General features: G+C 37.6%; 1 pseudogene; it reads left to right on the top strand.

The window, feature by feature from the left end:
* LOC132427686 (polyadenylate-binding protein 4 pseudogene) overlaps positions 1 to 12408 on the top strand; it is a 56302-nt pseudogene extending 43894 nt beyond the window's left edge.
* Positions 12409 to 19485: the final 7077 nt, after the last annotated feature.

The following is a 19485-nucleotide window of genomic DNA, read 5'->3' as shown; positions in this document are numbered from 1 at the left end:
CACAAACTTGCACTATAAGAAGGTGCATAACAGAGGACAGGGACCTTCCCTGGAGCACCATTGCATGGTATCACCTCCAGCTTCATCTAGTTCTCACCTGGTTTCTCTGTGTCATGATGAGAGAACTTTGATGAAATATATGTCTGTATTTGATAACCTGGGGGTTTATATGTTTTCCCTACAAAGGGTGGTCTTAACCAATGCCATGAGACCTGATGTTATTAGCCTTTACCCACCTTGTCAAAATGTCTAAGTTGTATTCTATCTTGTATTCCATGTAAAACAATCCATACTAGTTTGCTTGTTTGTAAAAATCTTCTTTCCCAAGAACCTGTTGAGAAATCCAGTCTTGTTCTTGTCAGTTCTTTCCCTAAAACTAGTAGTCTGACCCCTGATCCCAAGTCTAGTGCTTCTAGTCATGGTTCTTCTTGAGCATACCTAAAGAGACTTTCTATTTTGCTGTCTGGGTATCCAGGCCTTTCCTGCTTTGCTCTACTGACTTAGAATATTGAGATTCTTTGATACTTCATGTCATTCCCCATTTTCAGATATTTACCTTAAGAAAGAACAGAGATTTCTATGCCTTTTACAACAAGCCATGCCAACGTGAATTGACTTCCCTTGACACCAAATATGTAAGTCTAGCATCATGTCCCCATTTTTCTCCAGACTACTCTGTCTTGCTGCAAATACACTGCAATGTCTAGTAGTCAATTCCTCAATTCTGACGAGAGTAATTCTATAAAAATGGAAGAAGCTGATTTAATCCCTCTTTATCTTATCTGTGGCAGATAACCTGGTTGAGAAATTTGCTCTGGTACCTTTCCATGGGTTTATCAAGAAAGAATGACAGGTATTCTTTGCCTTTTTCCCTAGGGGCTCTTTTTCCCTTATTGAATAGATAATAGGCTTAGGGAAATAAATGCTGGACTGTCTGAGACTGGTTGAATTCTAGGTTTTGAAAAAAAGAGAGATGTGACTCTGAGAACATATCTATTCCCTAAATCTTGTAAATTGGGTGCTTTGAGGTTTGAAACAAACCTGCACTCCCCACTTCCACTCTGACCCAGAGGTGGTAGGAGCGTTTAAAGGAATATTTTGGATTATTGGAGACTGAAATTTAAGTTGTAGAACCTTGGGAATCACAACAATGAAAAAACTGGGATTTGCCCAGAGCATCAGCACTGTAATGACTTTGAATGGTCCATGCAGCCTCAGACAATGAACATCTTTGTGGAGACCATGACATAGAGATCTGTGGTCTTTTTTCAAGCTTTCCAAAGTTATTAAGTATGGAATCCTGCGTGACTCTACGGAAGGGAAAGGGTCTCCTACAAAATGACTGACTGAATTTCTCATTAAACATTCAAGGAGATGACAGAGATAAGGAAGTCCAAAGCCAAGTTGAACTCCATTTGGAACATGAGGAGAGAGAGTTCATGCACTTAAGCGTTGAAAATCAAATTTATACTTATTTTACATTTAACAGTACTGCCTCTGTTAGATTTTGACCATATGCTTTTAACTAGACCATCCATCTCAAATTTGTATCACTTTATCTTTTTTTTCTTCATGGCATTTAATACTATCTGGTGTAACAGTATGTTTGTTTACTGCTTTTCTCTACTAGTTTTAAGCTCCATAAAGGATGAAGCTTTGTCTTTCTTATTCGCTGCTCTATACCCTATACTTGAAATATGCCTGGCATATAGTAGGCACTCAATTAATATTTAATGATTGAATGAATAGTATTCAGAAGTTCTCATGGTAAGTAGGAAGAGATAGTGAAGAAGTGAAAATATTTAATCTTAAAATATTGACAAGATGCAGCTCTCTATGAAATAAAAAGGATTTCCTGGATTTCTTAAAAATAGTGCTATATCATCATTTTGTATTTTGCTTTAATACTCTCTTCAGTTTATTTAATACCTTTGATTTCCTTTTATGGCTTATTTTTGTTCAGAAGATGATCCCCCTAGAGTGTATCAGCAATTGGGGAGGTGTATGATTTTATTAGCTTACTTTATTGACAATCTTAGACTTCCAGTCAGTCTGAGTGATCTTATGTCCCTCTTTGCATATTGCTAATATACCTTGCTATTTTTTAATATAGCTTAAAATGCATATTTTATATTCTCCCTGTTTCTGATTTTCCAAAGTAATAATAGATCATTTTTATATGGTAGATGTTTAATATTCTTTACCTCTATAGTCTATGTGGTATATTGACATTGATATCAGCATGGAATTTTTAAAGTACTTTGAAGCATAGAATTCATGTTAAAGGGATTAAGACAACTCTCTTTGTTTATCTAGAGTCAAAAAATAAATGTGAGGTGGGGGAAAAATTGTGAGAATTTAAGAGAAGGAGAGTCCAACCTATCTGGAGCCAAATTCCAACATATTCTTACCAGCAGTGCATACAGTCTGAAGAAAAGAGAAAATTATTGAGCTATAGGACTTTTCTTTACCATGAAATCTCACCAGGTCACATGTCTCTCCAATAGGATAAATTTTCTTTTATTAGTTATGCAGTGCTTAGTAACAAATCTTCCAAGTATGAATGTCTTAATCCAACTATAATAATTTGATATCTTTCACAGTTTCTCTGGATCAGGAATTTGAAGGATTTGGCTGGGAATTTTTGGCTCAGTGTCTCTCCTGAGGTTGCATGCAGCCAGATATGGACTGGGCTGCAGCCACCTGAAAGTTTCATTAGAGCTGAAGGATCCACTCTTAGGTGATTCTGTTATAAAGCTGGCATATTGGTACTGGGTATTATGAAGAGACTTTACTTTTCACATGGGCCTCGCTATGGGGCTGCTTGAATATCCTGACATCATGATGGGTTTTCTTCAGAGTTGAGCAATCCAAGAAAACCAAAGCAGAAATTGCGATGCCTTTTATGGCCTAGTCTTGGAAATCACACTTCTACCATGTTTCTTGGCCACTCCAGATTCAATATGGAAAGAAACTAGATAAAAATATGAATACAAGGAAACAGTAAGTATTGGAGTCCATCTTGTGGGCTGACTTCTACAACTTTCATACTTAAAACTGTCTCTAGACAGAATTAGAAAGAGAGAAAGCAGAAACTTATTTCCCCAGTTGTGAATGTCCACTTTATTAGTCTCCCTTAACAGTATTTTTCTGCTCTCTGAACTGCTAATCAAAATCTACAACATCTAGCCCTATGGTACCTTAGGGAGAATTGAAATGATATTCAAGTAGACATGAAGGAGACCTAAATAGAATACACTGAAAGTACTTTTTTCTTTTCTTTCTTTCTTTTTTTTTTTAAAAAAATTATTTATTTATTTAATTTTGGGTGTGTTGGGTCTTCGTTTCTGTGTGAGGGCTTTCTCTAGTTGCGGCTAGTGGGGGCCACTCTTCATTGCGGTGCACGGGCCTCTCACTGTTCCGGCCTCTCTTGTTGCAGAGCACAGGCTCCAGATGCGCAGGCTCAGTAATTGTGGCTCACGGGCCTAGTCGCTCTGCGGCATGTGGGATCCTCCCAGACCAGGGCTCGAACCCGCGTCCCCTGCATTGGCAGGCAGACTCTCAACCACTGCGCCACCAGTGAAGCCCCTCTTTCTTCCTTTTTTTAATTTAATTTTATTTCTTTTTCAAATATTAAGCTTGGTAAAATTGACCTGTTCTCATTTAATATTAGAAAGGAGAAAAAAATAACAGAGTAATAATTGTACCACATTTCCTTAGTCCATTTTCTCTTCTCTCTTAAACTATCATTTTCTGGCTTCATTCTCCTCAAACCTCTAAGCCTCCTCCTCTCCTCTCACTGTCAGATGATGACCTTGCCGCTTAACTCGTTAGCATTTAGACCCACTTTTAAATTAACTTTCCTACACATGTGTTGTGTACTCTCCCTCACTTCTATCATTAGGAAAAAATTGTGCTTTTAGCTACTGTCAGCCCTTCCCCTCATGTACTAGAATGTATCATCTCTTAATCATGGAAACTTCTCCAGCAACTGGTTTCTTTCTTTCCTCCATTTCCAAGTTTTTCTTTTTGGGGGTTATTCCTGTCAGGTTAAGAACATGCCATTAATTTTCCCATTTTATTATTTTTTTTTACTTGACCTCACATTCATCTCCAAATGTTGCCCATGTTTTCTCTTCCCTTTTAAGAAAGCTCCTCAAAAGAGTTATGTATACTTGCAATCTCCAATTCCTCCTCTCCCATTCTGTCTTGAACCAACTTCTTTTAAGCTTTTTATTCTCATGGTTCCACTGAAACAACTTTTGTTAAAGGCCAGTAATAACCATCATATTGCTATGTTTAAAGGTCAGTTCTAAGTCCTCTTTTGACATGACTTATCAGTTAACATTTGACACAACCAATCACATCCTCCTGCTTAAAATATTTTCTCCATTAGGCTCCCAGGCACACAGTATACTCTCGCATTTTCTACCTGTAACAATGGCTGCTTGTCTTCAGCTTGTGTTGTTCCTTCTTGCTCACCTACCTGATCTCTTCACAACAATATATAACAAACAATTACAGAGTCTCAAGAATTTATAGAATTAATGTTTCTACAGAAAAAAAATCTTGAAAATTAGTATCATTTAATTGGAGAATTTAACATGCTCTCATTTCATGACACTCAAAGGAAAAAAAAAAAGGGAATCCAAAATATATGGATAACACAATTATAATGCTCAAATAATACAGATGTGCTAAAAACAAGCCCTGGCTGATGGTTACTCAGGAGGACCTCCCTGCTCCCTCGCTGGGAATTAGAACTGAGTGAGTTGCCACACCCACTCTCCAAAACAGCCTTCTTTCTTCAGTGTATGGGATTGTTCACATTGCTTACATACAGTCTTACTCAGAGACTTACGATCTTGTGGCTTTGTTTACATTATTTTGTTTTTATTGTTTGTTTTTCTCTGTTAGAAGAAAATAATAGAGAACTCAGGAAGGATTCCATTACCTCTAAGGAGAAGAGCAGCCATTTCAGCAGCCACTAGTCTGTAAAGGTTTTGCCATCTGCCTACACCACTGGATATGTACTATGGGTGTAGAAAACCAATGGAGAAAGAGATTAACAGTATGAGTAGGATCTAGCATTTTAGGTGGAATTACTGGGCATCTGTGGGTTAGGACAGAAAAACAAACTCATTACCAAAGTTTTGCACACCAATGGTTCTGGTTATAGGTAAGATGTGTGGAAATTTAAGTTTGAGGTTTCCAAGAAATTCTGGTTGTCAATAAATAGTATATACACTTTAATGTTTAGAATATATTTACTAATTAATGTTAATTCTAACTTAGACTATGCCAATAGTAAAGAGTTGAGAAAGATTAGAAAGAAAGATAAGAATATTCTGTATAGGGAATGTGAGTATAAAAGTAAAACACTTGATCAAATAAAAATACAAGAGTTTTATAGTAGACTGATAAAGACTTGCCTTAGCAAGAATGATAAGTGACTGTCAGCTAGTTATTTACTTTACAGCCCTCAGGTTTCGTTGTTATTTAAAAGATGAGTAAGTACCAGTATTATATTATTAAATGAGAAACCATAATAACAGTTCTTATGAAAAACACCTTATCATTTTGCATGTAGAATGTACATTATCTTTAGCAATGCAAATCCTCTGTGACATTCGAATTAAGTATTTGCATTATAGTATACTCGCTTTTTCTTCACTTTTATCCCTAATTCATAATTATGAGCATTTTGCTTAGAACAGGATTAAGATCATTGTTATTAGGAAAACATTCTTTCCTATTTAGAGTGAATGAATTCACTAGAGATTTTTGCCCTCATGATGATTACTTGATTAGGTACACCTGGAAAATCATTAAAGGAAAGAGCCGGAATAAGAGGGATTCTTTTTCTTTTTGCTGTTCAGACATGTGCAGGCATGTCTGAGGATACTAGGGACACTCAGGCTATAGAAATCAAGCTATTTATTTAAAACGTGAATCCATGACACTCACTGACACCTGTGTTCCCACAGCTGAGATCAGAATCCTACTGCATTTAAACTGAGCAGAAGCTGGGGCTAAAATTATAAGAGAATAGTTTTATTTAATAATTTAAATTGCTGATTTTAGTGATAACCACCTGTTCAGATTTTCGTATCCATAGAATGAAGAATGGTATGGGAAATTTGATCCTTCTATAGTAACATCATTGAGAATTTTCTTTGTAAGTGGGTACAGGGAGCATAATCAATTGGAATATTGTTGAGATGAGGGGTGGCTGGTATGTATATCTTCTAATTTTAGTGATTAATTAAAGCCTAGAAAGATAGGAGTTCAAAAGAAATGTTTTCCAAAAGCAATTGGATAAAATAAGCTAATTAACACATTTTAATTTAATTAATCAATATTTAAATAATTTATTACATCTCTCTTAGTGGAAGACATTTTCTCAGGCATAGTAAGGCAGAGTGTTATTAAAAAATTATACAGGCCCTGTCTCTATACTCTCATTCTGTAATTGTGGTAATTTATGCTTTGATATGTACTTTTGGTAGTCAAAAATATAATCTCTATGAGGGTATTTTTTAATATAAATGTCATTATGCATGCTAGTCATAGTAATTTATTAGATCACCTTTGGGGATTACTTGGGAGTACAGCATTATATTACAAGTAAATTTATTGAGTCTATGGTGTTGGATGTAAATCAGTGCTACTAAAAGTGAAAAGAATCCTGTTATATAGAGATTGAAAAGTGGAATTCTGTGTTTGGTCTTATTTCTCAATTAAATGACAATAATAAGTGTTGGAATTACTATTGCTTCCAATAATATGTAGAACAGGATAATATTTGTGTTAGTAAATGATTAAAATTATTTGAACTAAACTAAATACTGAAATATAGCATTATTTTGGGATTTCAGTTCTTTTGATTAGGTGAAATTGGCTAGCAATTAATATTAATGGTGGTAACTAGCTTATACCTACTGGTAAGGGTGTGGATAGTGAGTTGAAAAGTAGTTCAATAAGATATTAAACTTATTTATTTTTGTAATAAATTTATTAAATAATGAGGCTTTAGGAGATAGTTAATTCAGATTTTGTTTTGAGGCATCATACTTAAGGTAGGAAAGCAATTTTTAAAGTTGAAATGGGTTGAGAATTTTGATGTAAAAAACTGTACATATACCAACTACTCTTACAAGAAGTGTTAAGCCTATAGCAGCTTTCTGGGGTGCAAATATATAAGATGTAGTGCTTGATGTTAGGTTAACATTTACTTTTCAAAAAGCATTATAATAAACAAACAATATTATGCCCATTAAACATTGTAGCGAAGTTATATGGGATAAATTAAAAGACTTAGAAGAACTATTATAAATGCTAGTGAGAAGTTTATATTGATAGAGTTATTAGGTAATTGTTATAACCCATAATCTGTGTCAAAATTATTTGTTTTATTGTTAAACTACATAATTTTACTCTTATAAATCTTTTTTGAACTAATTTGTAGGTTGAGTCTGTGACTCATAGTATAAGAATAGCATTTATTTATCTATTTATTTATTTACCATTTTATTTATTTATTTCATCTATAGGTTGATATCCTAAAAAGTCCAAGGTAGTGTTAGTAGAAATAAAATATGGGGTCAGACAGTAAAAGTTTGATTGAGACTAGGAAACATTTTGTTGTAAATTGTAAGAGGAACAGTTCTAGATTTTCAAATACAAATTCATATGGATTTGATTTTTCTGTATATTGGTAGTAATTGTGGTAACCAGAATGTGAAATTACTAATATAGATGCTAATATTGTTAAATAGTCCTGAGCTGGTTGTACTAATTAGTACAACAAAAATAGGATCAGTATCAGTACACTGTTATATAAAGAAATAGATAATAATTAAAAGGGTCAGCTTTAGGGTCAGTTTCAAAATTGAAGTGAACAGATGTAAAGTAAAAATTTATTTGCCATATAAAACATATAATTGGGGAATGCTTTACCATTTCCGTGAAATCCATTTTTCAGAAGTAATACTGAGTCATAGATGCCATCATAATTAGTATATGATGTTTCATAATAGGTCAAATATAAACATCTATGATGATAAATAGTATTTGTAATATTTGTTTTCTGTGTATTTCCTTTAGACCGTGGGGGCTCCGGTGATAGATACTACCGCAGCTGGAAAGGGAAAAATGTTAAGAAATGATACTTCTAATGAATTTAGCAGTTTAGTAGTTTAATTCATGCTAATGATTAGCCTCTGTCAAATTTTGGCAGAAGGGCTGCACTTGAGTGACTGAAAGCTCAAAAATATCCTGCAATAAAATATTTCTAATACATTGAAGAGAATTATTTCATATTAAAGTTCTTTTTGTACAACTGATGTATGGGGATCTTGGAAAGTATCTTCTTAGACACTATCCCTTCATTAATAACATACTGTTAGTGCATTGTTTAATAGTCTGAGTATTAATAGAGTTAATGATTTAAAATGGAATCTTTAACAGTACAGATAAGGCCCCCTTTAGTGGACAGGAACTTAACTTTATTACACAGTAAGCATATGTGTGGCAAGTCATTAGGTATTTTCTGTAATTATAAGCTTCCTAGAGGGGTGAAGACGTGATTAAATTAGGACAACTGTAAACTCTAAAATTGTAAGAAGTATTCTAATAATAAACATGATTGAGGCTACTGATAGGAATTTACATTATTGATGTGGATCAACTTTCAAAGTATTCTAAACGTACTGTCTCAAGCACAATGTCTATGAAGTTATGGTTTTAACCACAAAATTTCAGATCCATAAATTTTTTTTGTTTTTAATAAAGACTGCTTCTAGTAGATGTTAATGCTTCTCACTTTAGTTGTCCTGGAAAAGCAACTGTTTTTAAACCTAAAGAAGGAATAGCTCATGGATGGACCATACTTTCTGATGAGGCTAATGTTTAGATTGGCAGTTCTATGAGGATTATTACATGACTATCAATTTCTAGGAAATAAAATTCTCTGAATTATAAGTCTGAATCAAAGTTAAGACCTTCATAGTCTATATAATCATAAATTCCATTCATTGGCATCCTTTTGTTTCTATGGTTAGGAATAGGCTATTGTTTTTTCCCAATAATTAAATAATACATAATAATGGAAGAATAATAAGAATTAAGATAATCAAAGGTAAGATGGCTTATACTGTTTCTAATTCTTAAGCACCTGTTGTGCTTTTGTGAGTTAATATTAAAATTAATATTAGATGTATATGTTAAAAGATAAACTGAGGCATATTAAAAAAATTAAGAATTTGAGCAAAAATTGATTTGAATTGGGCAGTGCCAAATCAGAAGTGGCTAGGAGTGCTTCACAACAGGAGGTTGGGGAGAGGCTTTTATAGAGAAAAGGTGGAAGCAAAGTAAGGAAATTATTGATTGGCTATAGTCTGAAGTCTAGCAGGCTGTTTCTGACTAGTTGTCCTTAGGTTTTGATTTTATAACCCTGAGGCATTAATTGATTTTTGTTTGTTTACATAGGCTGTCACATTAGAGCCACATCAATCTAATGATCTCCTTGTTTAATTAATAATTCCCTCTTTGATCTCTCCGCCCCGGGTCGCCACAGTCTCGGTTGCTTTCGGGCCTAGCAGCCTGAAGAAAAAAAAGAGAAAAAGATAAAACGAAAACGCTTTAATATCTTAAAAAAAAAGAAAGAAAAGAAAAAAGAGCGAATCCTTCTCGGAGAAGCCGCGGGGAAGTCACTTTTGCACGAGGACGCCGCCGCCGACGACCCTGGGCGTCTGTCGGTCCGCGTCCATCGGTCCGGTGGTGAGCCGCTCGCGTGCCCGCTTCCACGTGCCTCCACCCGCGCCGGCCCGCCACCTTCCGCCCTGCGCGCCGGCCTCTGCACTTCTCGTGTCCGCGCTGCCCTTCGCCGGCCCGGTGTGGGAGGCGGCTGCACGCTCCGGCGCCCGGGGCTTGCTGAGTCGGCACCGACAAATAGTTGGTTTCCCTCTTCCCTGGGCTGCTGTAATCTTAAACCGCCAGGAGCCGGAGGCCCATATTTATAGAGAAACGCATGTTCCAGGGGCCGCCGTGGGCACCACTAGGTTTCCTCTGGAAGAATTTTTGTAATTTGGAGGACAGTCCTCGTTTTAATTTTCTTCATTTTTTGAAATTGGGAGCTTCAAGGCCAGGACAGCTGAAAATTACAAACTCCCAGGGAGGGCCATATTGTTTTTGAGAGCCGTTTGTCTGCGGTTTGGCAGTCTCAGTCTCCTCCGAGCCGTCACTGAACTCCTCTCCCGCCCTCGGAGCTGACTCCAGCCTCTCTGAGCTTCACTGCCACCTGTGAGCCACGGCACGGGCCACGGCTCGGAGCGGAGCCCCCTTTGTCCTGTGTGGTCCCTCTAAGAAGCCCTCCTGGTGGGGCTCAGGGTGTTGGGGGCTGGGGAGATGAACACCGCGGCCAACAGCTATACCCCATGGCCTCCTGCACTGGGTGCCCAGCGCTCAGACGTCACCGAGGCCATCCTGTACGGAAAGTTCAGTCCTGCGGGGCCTGTGCTGTCCATCCGGGTCTGCCGCGATATGATCACCTGCCGCTCCCAGGGTTATGCCGACGTCAACTTCCAGCAGCCAGCTGACGCTGAGTGGGCCTTGGATACCGTGAACTTTGATATGATTAAGTTAAAGCCAATCCGTATCATGTGGTCTCAGAGGGATCCTTCTTCGAGAAAATCTGGCGTGGGAAATGTCTTCATCAAGAACCTGGACAAATCTATAGATAACAAGGCACTTTATGATACTTTTTCTGCTTTTGGAAACATTCTGTCCTGCAAGGTGGTGTGTGATGAGAACGGCTCTAAGGCTTATGCCTTTGTCCACTTCAAGACCCAGGAGGCTGCCGACAAGGCCATCGAGAAGGTGAACGGCATGCTCCTCAATGACTGCAAAGTGTTTGTGGGCAGATTCAAGTCTCGAAAAGAGTGGGAAGCTGAGCTTGGAGCCAAAGCCAAGGAATTCACCAATGTGAATTCTTTGGGGAAGAGGTGGATGATGAGAGTCTGAAAGAGCCAGTTTGGTAAGACTCTTAAGTGTCAAGGTGATGAGAGATCCCAGTGGGAAATCCAAAGGCTTTGGCTTTGTGAGTTATAAAAAACATGAGAATGCCAATAAGGCCGTGGAAGAGATGAATGGAAAAGAAATGGAATGAAATGGAAATGGAAATGGAAAAGAAATCAGTGCGAAAGTCATTTTCGTCAGCTGTGCACAGAAGAAAGTGGAACGGCAGGCCGTGTTAAAGCGAATATTTGAACAGCTGAAACAGGAGAGAATTAGTCGCTATCAGGGGGTGAATCTCTACATTAAGAACTTGGATGACACCATTGATGATAAGAAGTTAAGGAAAGAGTTTTCTCCTTTCGGATCAATCACCAGTGCCAAGGTGATGCTGGAGGATGGGAGAAGCAAAGGGTTTGGATTTGTCTGCTTCTCATCCCCTGAAGAGGCAACCAAAGCAATCACGGAGATGAACGGACGCATCGTGGGCTCCAAGCCACTGTATGTTGCCCTGGCCCAGAGAAAGGAAGAGAGAAAGGCTCACCTGACCAACCAATATATGCAGCGGGTGGCCAGGATGAGAGTGTTCCCCACAAATGCCATCTTAAATCAGTTCCAGCCTGCAGCTGGGGTCTACTTTGTGCCAGCAGTTCCACAGGCTCAGGGAAGACCTCCATATTATACACCTAACCAGTTAGCACAGATGAGGCCTAATCCACGCTGGCAGCAAGGTGGGAGACCTCAAGGCTTCCAAGGAATGCCAAGTGCTATACTGCAGTCTGGGCCTTGTCCAGCTCTTTGCCATGTGGCTCCAACTGGTAATGCTCCGGCCTCTCGCGGCCTCCCTGCTACTGCTCAGAGAGTCGGGTCTGAGTGGCCGGACTGCTTGGCTATGGACTTTGGTGGGGCTGGTGCCTCCCAGCAAGGGCCAACTGACAGCTGCCAGTCTGGAGGTGTTCCCACAGCTGGGCATAACCTAGCGCCTCGTGCTGCTGTTGCTGCCGCTGCTCCTCAGGCTGTTGCACCTTACAAATATGCCTCCAATGTCCGCAGCCCTCACCCTGCCATCCAGCCCCTGCAGGCACCCCAGCCTGTGCTTCACGTGCAGGGGCAGGAGCTGCTGACCGCCGCCATGCTGGCCGCAGCACTCCCCAGGAACAGAAGCAGATGCTGGGTAAACATTTGTTCCCGCCCATCCAGACGATGCACTCAAATCTGGCTGGGAAGATTACGGGGATGCTGCTGGAGATTGACATCTTGGAGCTGCTACACATGCTGGAGTCCCCCGAGTCTCTCCGCTCCAAGGTGGATGAAGCTGTGGTGGTCCTACAGGCTCATCATACCAAGAAAGAAGCTTCCCAGAAGGTGGGCGCTGTCGCTGCTGCTACCTCTTAGACAAGGACAGACCGATTGAAAGGCCAAATAAACCCTCATGGAATTCAGCTCAAGGTTTGAAGACGTCCTAGCTTGTCCTATGGACCTCAGCACCAAGAACCACAGATTGCAAATTTAATAGGTCATTTTGTATCTAAAGGTTAATTATGAAGCGCCTAGAATTTTTCAATTAAAAGAATATATTCTCTGGGTTCTGATATGGCCCAGACAGTGTTAACTGTTTCTTTTTCTATTGTGAGTTTTGATTTTTTCCCCCCAGAAATTGGTTTTATTTGATGTACCCAAGTCTTGTTTCTCAATAAAGAAAAAATCTCCATTAAAAAAAAAAAATTCCCACTTTGAGTCATCCTCTAATATTGATATTGACCAAAAACATTGGTATTAGTACCACTTTTATTCATCATCACAGTAAAGTTGCTGTTGTCTTATTGTAAAACTCATAGGTTATGATGTCAGATTCATAGAAGAATGGTTTTTGCTGTTCATTGTGTTGTTCACCTTGTTTCTGTTTCTCTAAACTCATTGAGACCATCAGAGGTACTGCTAATGGCTACAAGCATGCATTTAAGACTTTTGAGAGAACACATCTCAGGAGGGAGATTACCGTGATAACTATGAGGAGGATAATACCAAGATACTGAAGTACATTGCTTAGCCAGGGCCCTCATGAACCAAACCAGTTGGTATCAAATAAATAAAATAATGTATTTACTGGGAGGATATCAACCTCCAGGTTTTAGCCAAGTGGCTTGTTTGTTAATTTCTCATATTTGTTACAATACCAGAGGTGTTGATCCAGGTACAGAGGAGGTATTTGCTATGGCACAGACATCTCCTTTTCAGCCAGTAAGTACTCTAAAGCAATTCTATTATCTAAAAGCACCTTACAAAGAAAGTCTAGAGATTTTTGTTGTGTGTTAAGGAACAATGTCTTCCAATGCATTAACAGAAAAAGCAAGTAGCAAAAGGAATAAAGATTTCATATTAGAGATGAAGATACTGATTTATGATTTTGGAAGAGCTGTCCCCCTCAAGATGCCATCTGCTTCTGGAGAAAAACTTCCCTGGAGGTCAATTTTAATTTTAGATCTCCAGCTGGTGTTCGGTTCCAAGAGTCTGAAGGAGACCTTTTAAATTGGAGGAGGTGAACCTGAGGGTCAAGTCTCTGAAGTTTGGCTGTCATTTGGATAGCGAGGAGAACCTGGTATGGTCCCTTCCATGGAGTTCAAGGGAAGTCTTTGTTCTTAGTGATTCCAAATCAGAAGGGTGGGAGATCCCGTCTGCAGGCTCTGGAGGGAGGGAGTGTCCCAGCAGGTCCCACCATGGTCACTAGAACCTGTGGAGGAGGAAAAATAATTTCCCCCCTACCCTTTATCGTGAGTGCTTGGCTGAGACCCCGTCCTTCGGCGGTACCTCATAAATGGATAAGCTTATCCTCTACTGTGACCATTGTAATTCAAGTTTATCTTTGGTAAGGTTAACCTGGTTGTTCAGCCTTAAAACAAAATTTTATTCCCCTGAGGCCTCAAACTGGACCCAGTCCAGTTTAAGTCAGACACATTCTAACCTTGTACCCAGTACTGTTTCTAAGTCAGATCCACTCTGGCTCTGGACAGTTTCCAGAGCCAGTGGGGGGGGGGGAAAGCCGTAAGTCAGAAAGCTCATAATGAAAAAACTGCAGAGGTAGGATCTGAGAGGGACTTACCATCACCTCCAGAGGCAACAAGACAGCAGCAAGCTCAAAGGGGCACAGCAGGTACCTTCGCCTGCTTGATCTTTGTTCTGGGGACTGTCAGCAGTCTCCTTCAGTTCCCTCTTCTGACATCAGAACCATTAAAAGATAAACTGAGGCATATTAAAACTTTTAAGAATTTATTTGAGCAAAAATCTATTTGAATTGGGCAGTGCCAAACTGAAAGTGGTTAGGTACACTCTCCTGACAGGATCTTAGAGAAAGGCTTTTATAGAGATAAGGGGGAAGCAAAGTAAGAAAACTGTTGATTGGCTATAACCTAAAGTCTACTTGGCTGTTTGTGATTGGTTATCTTTAGCATTTTGATTTTGTAACCTTGAGACATTTATAGGCTTATATTTTGGTTTGCTTGTGTAGGCTGTCATAGCATTAGAGCCACATCAGCCTAGTAATCTCCTTATTTAATTATTTTAACATATATAATACTAAAGAGCTAATTGAAATGCTATTATAAGACATGGTAATGATAACATTATTCTAAAGTGGAATATATACACCTTGAAAATCTGCAGTGGATATGCTAAGAGACACATTTTTTTTCCTGCAAAAAACACAATTTTAATCTATAAATTAACTTCGATAGAGTTAGGTAATATTTACCTTTGGTAATTGGTAATGGTTATAGTATCTTACTTGCTAAGAAAGCTCATAAAGGTTATGATGTTGGCTTGAAACCAGTTAGAGAGATTTCATTCCTTCCTTTCTTGATATTTATGATTTTGTCTGGTGGGTTATTTGAAAGCATGATGTGTTGGAAAGCATCTGTGAAGTCACTCATTGTCTGTTGCCGTAAGCTCCAGTGCTGTTTTTGTTTTAAAGTAAAACCCTCAGATTATTAATATTTTATAATCATTTCTGTTAGTGGACTGATTCCATAGATGAGAGAGTGTTCACATTGTGTTAGCATCTGCATAGGCTAATTATCACCACCGCATGTCAGAAAGGCCAAGAAAATGTTGGGAAAAGAAAATTAAATTATTGTTAAATCTAAAATAATTGTTCAGCTTTGCCTCATATAGGATGTAGCATATATCTTGAAAATAATGGGAATAAGTAAACAAAACCACCTATGTAATAAATACTGCTTCTATAGATAGATGTGATAGAAATGAGCAACAACAAAATATGTATCTTGTAGAACAATATATAATAATGAATTAGATAATTCCTGTTAACCTGTTCACAATAAGTAGGAAAATAAAGCCTATGGCTCAGAGTATAGCTGGTGATCATTTATTACTTCATTCTTATAGCTCGTTGGTCAAAGACTTACCTTTATTTGGATAATAGTAATTATGATAATTATAGTAGCAGAAATGAGATATGCTTGCATATCTACTTCAATACTTAGTGTGTAATAGTAATGTGATATATAATAAACCCTAAAATTCTAGTCGATATTGTGGCTCAGACTATATTTATGCAGCTAAAGAATTTTTTACTGAACAGTATGTTACAAATATGTGAAATTATTCCAAACATATGTACTTCAGGATGTGTAATCAATTAGAATGAATGTTGTTATTAAGGTCTCCACCTCCTGTGGGATCAAAAGATTCCATTTGGTTAAGATAATCTCTGCTACAATTATAGAAAGACTTACTACTAATAAAACTGCAATAATCAATAGAAATCAAAGAAGTGGTGTCTGGTATTGTGATGTAAAAGGTGGCATTATGTTAATTACTTGCAGTAATAAATTAATGGTGCCTAAAATTGTCGAGACCCCTATTAGATGAGGGGAGTAGATAGTTAAATCTATTGTGCCTACAGGTATTAGATTGCCAGCTAATAAAAGGGCGCATTGTTCACCCTGTTCTTGCTTTGACTTCTGCTGTTGCTGATGCAAGTAGTAAAAGGAATCATGGGAGTAATAATCCAGAGCTTATTTATTTATTAGAATGCTATATCTGATGCACCTATTATTAGTGGTGTTAATGAATTTCAGAGTCCTCCAATCATGTTGGCATTGCTATAAAGAAAATTATTACTAAGACCTGAACAATAACCAATTATAAATTTAAATAATTTCTAATAAAATCCTCATTGATTAAAATCAGCCTAAATTAGCTGTCTCGATTAGTCATCTCTACTATTCTATCTAGTTTAAAAACCAAGTAGTCAGTATACAGAAGTGACCACTTTGTGATTTGTTGAGAATAGTCAAGAGTAGATAATTTATGTAAAATGGCTAATAATAAACTTTATATGGCAGATATAAGGGCAGAGACTAATTCTTCATTTTACCAAACTGGGAAGTTTAACTTATATAATTGCAAGTTCCAAGAAGCAGTTAAATAAAACCTTGTTTCGGTTTCTCCTGCCTCTCTCTACAAAAGTTAGAAGTAGATTAAAACCAGTATTGGGGGCTTCCCTGGTGGCGCAGTGGTTGAGAGTCCGCCTGCCAATGCAGGGGAAACGGGTTCGTGCCCCTGTCTGGGAAGATCCCACATGCCGCGGAGCAGCTGGGCCTGTGAGCCATGGCCGCTGAGCCTGCGCGTCCGGAGCCTGTGCTCCGCGGCGGGAGAGGCCATAACAGTGAGAGGCCCGCGTATCGCAAAAAAAAAAAAAAAAAAAAAAAAAAAAAAAAAAAAACCAGTATTGAGGGAAGGTAGTTATCAATGTAAATGACACATATGCATATATTTGTAATTATTATTACATATAACAGAATAATTGCTAATGTGACCTCATGTGGAAATTATATTACACACATAGGGCTCCGATTAGGGTACATTCTCAGCTTAACTGATTACATGGCTAAGCTTGATATGGACAAATGGTATTTTGAGATTTAACTCTGTTAGTAGATATGGTCTTAGTGTGGGCATTCAGATTGTTTATGCAAGGTCAGGACAAGAATAGTTAATAATCTATACTAGTATTGATAAAGTTAGAGGTCAAAGTTGTTCTTTGATGTATCATTTCATGACATCTGCAATTGGTTGAAGTCCATAAGGGACCTACAATATTTGGTTCTTTCTGAAATTCAATGTGACCTAAATTTTTTGTTGAAGCATTAAGAAGGCCAAGGTAAATAGAATAGGGAAAATTAGTAATTATAAATTAACTAGAAACTTGTTTATTAAAATTAAAAGGTCAAACTCCTGAAAACAGTTTTACATTATTACTGGATTGTATCACCTAGATGAGCCCAATTCTTGACTTATTTAATATCTAGTATCTGGCTCTTTTGTGGAATGGACCTTATTGCTTAAGTCCTTTCATAATGTGAGACATCTTTGTATAAAGAGGAACCAAATGGAAGTGTTCTGATCTGAATTCAGGTCACACAGAATTTTTAATGATGGAACAAAGGAACCTTTTAAACAGAAGTTACATTTTTAGAATGTCTGGATACAACAATAAAACAATAAACTTTAACATCAATTTGACCTCTAAAATAAGATTTTATTATTTCCATTTGAGAACTCTGTTTCATTGGTAAAAATTTTGAGTAAATTAATAATAGTTACATATTTAGAATAATTAGTCTACATTTGATCATTTGGTGGCTTTTCTATACTCTGAGGTCACCTCACTCAAAATAATTAATTCAATTTATGATTAGTTACTTAGGTAACTAATTTTCATATTCAATTAATAAATTTAAGTTTTATGGGTTTTAGAAAGTAGAGAGAAGTTTGAATGTTTATTAAGTTACTTTAACTTCTTTTAATCTTTCTTTACTGCATATTTGTTTTAGGTTAACAGTATATTGAACAAATATGTTCAAAAAATTTTTTCTATCGTCTAACAATAGCTTATTTATTTTGACAAGGGACTATGCAAAAAATTATTTCTTAGTACTTATATTAATTTTTTTCCTGCATATGTAGTTAATCCAATACCATGTTAGGAGGTGGTTTTGCTTGTAGGTATTTAGCTTGGTTGTGCTGGTGTGCATTTGTAATTGGTGCTGCTCTTAAGCCAGTTATAATTTTATGAGTAATTACTCTCCCAGGATGGTTTTATTCTGTTTCAAATGATCTGTACATCTTCTGATTAACGTTTAAAATTACATTAGTGTTTATTCTTCTTTAGGTAAATTCAAAGTTGAACTTAAATTCTGCTTTGGATAACCAGCAATCACCTGGCTCAGTGTTTTTTTTTTTTTTTTTTTTTTTAACCTCTACCTGTAAGTTCGTCTCATTATTTTGTCACAGAAAAATGTTTCCATATTAATTGTTTACAAGTAGCTTGTATGTTTTCTTTCTGTGTTTTTAGTTAAAGTTCTCTGTTTATTATGTTTTAGTTAATTCATTATGCCTAAGAGTTACTCTTTCCTTCTTTTTTTGGTTTTGAACCTTTAATGAGAAAAATTATAATATTGAGCTTGAGAGTACCATGTTTGTACGTCACTGGGTCAAGGGTTGGGGATTCAGCTAGAACTAACAAATAGGTTATATATAAACAAAGGTACATGCGGTCACAGAATGAAAAACTGCTGCCTGGCACGATTACATCTCAGTTTTCTTATCACTCATGTTGGGGATCCTGTGGCCGACGAGAATAGACATCCATACTCTGGGTGCCCTCCAGCACATCTACCTCCAGCAGCATGTGGTGAATCTTCGTCAGAAATTTCTCATCACACTCATACCCTTTAATTAGCCCTTTGGGTACCTCGCCCAGATGCAAGGTATCTGCCACCTCCAGAAACACTGCTTACTCCACCTTGGGTATCACTCACCAAGAAGTTTAGATTGAACTTCACTGGGTTGATGCAGACCTCGGTAGCCTAGAGATGCAGGAGGAAGCCATGGGCACTGCCCCCACCTCTCCTCTCACCTGTGACCTCAGAGAGTTATGAGTGAGCAGCTTACCTTAGCCACCAAGCCATCTTGCCAGGCTGAACAGGAAGTAGGTCGGCACTCCTGCCTGTGTCACTTCCGGGATGCTCCCCTTGCTATATCCTATTGGGTGGCTGGTAGGAGCAGAAGTGGGGAACTTGCTGGAACTCTTTCCTCTTTTTAATGTTTATTTATTTATTATTATTTTTTACTTACTGACATACTTTCCCTAACATCTAACTTAGATTTTTCTCTTCCATACTATACTTTTAGATATTTGGTATAATTATTAGTAATAATTGTATTTGCTTTACTAGTAGTAATTGTATTTTTTTAGTTTGAGCTAGGATTGGTTCAGAGTGGTTTCAAGTTTAGTTTCAATTCCACAACTGCATGCTTGGTGCTTTTAAGTTTAAACTGCACTTTAGTTTGCTCAAGTGACTTTCTAGTGTACTTACCATGTTATTTTATTAGATTTTTTTATTGGAGTATAGTTGCTTTACAATATTGTGTTAGTTTCTGCTGTACAAC

Source organism: Delphinus delphis, chromosome 6 (assembly GCF_949987515.2).
Source record: "Delphinus delphis chromosome 6, mDelDel1.2, whole genome shotgun sequence".
NCBI lineage: Eukaryota > Metazoa > Chordata > Mammalia > Artiodactyla > Delphinidae > Delphinus > Delphinus delphis.
Note: the sequence above shows the minus strand (reverse complement) of the source record. Positions and strands in the feature narration are given on the sequence as shown.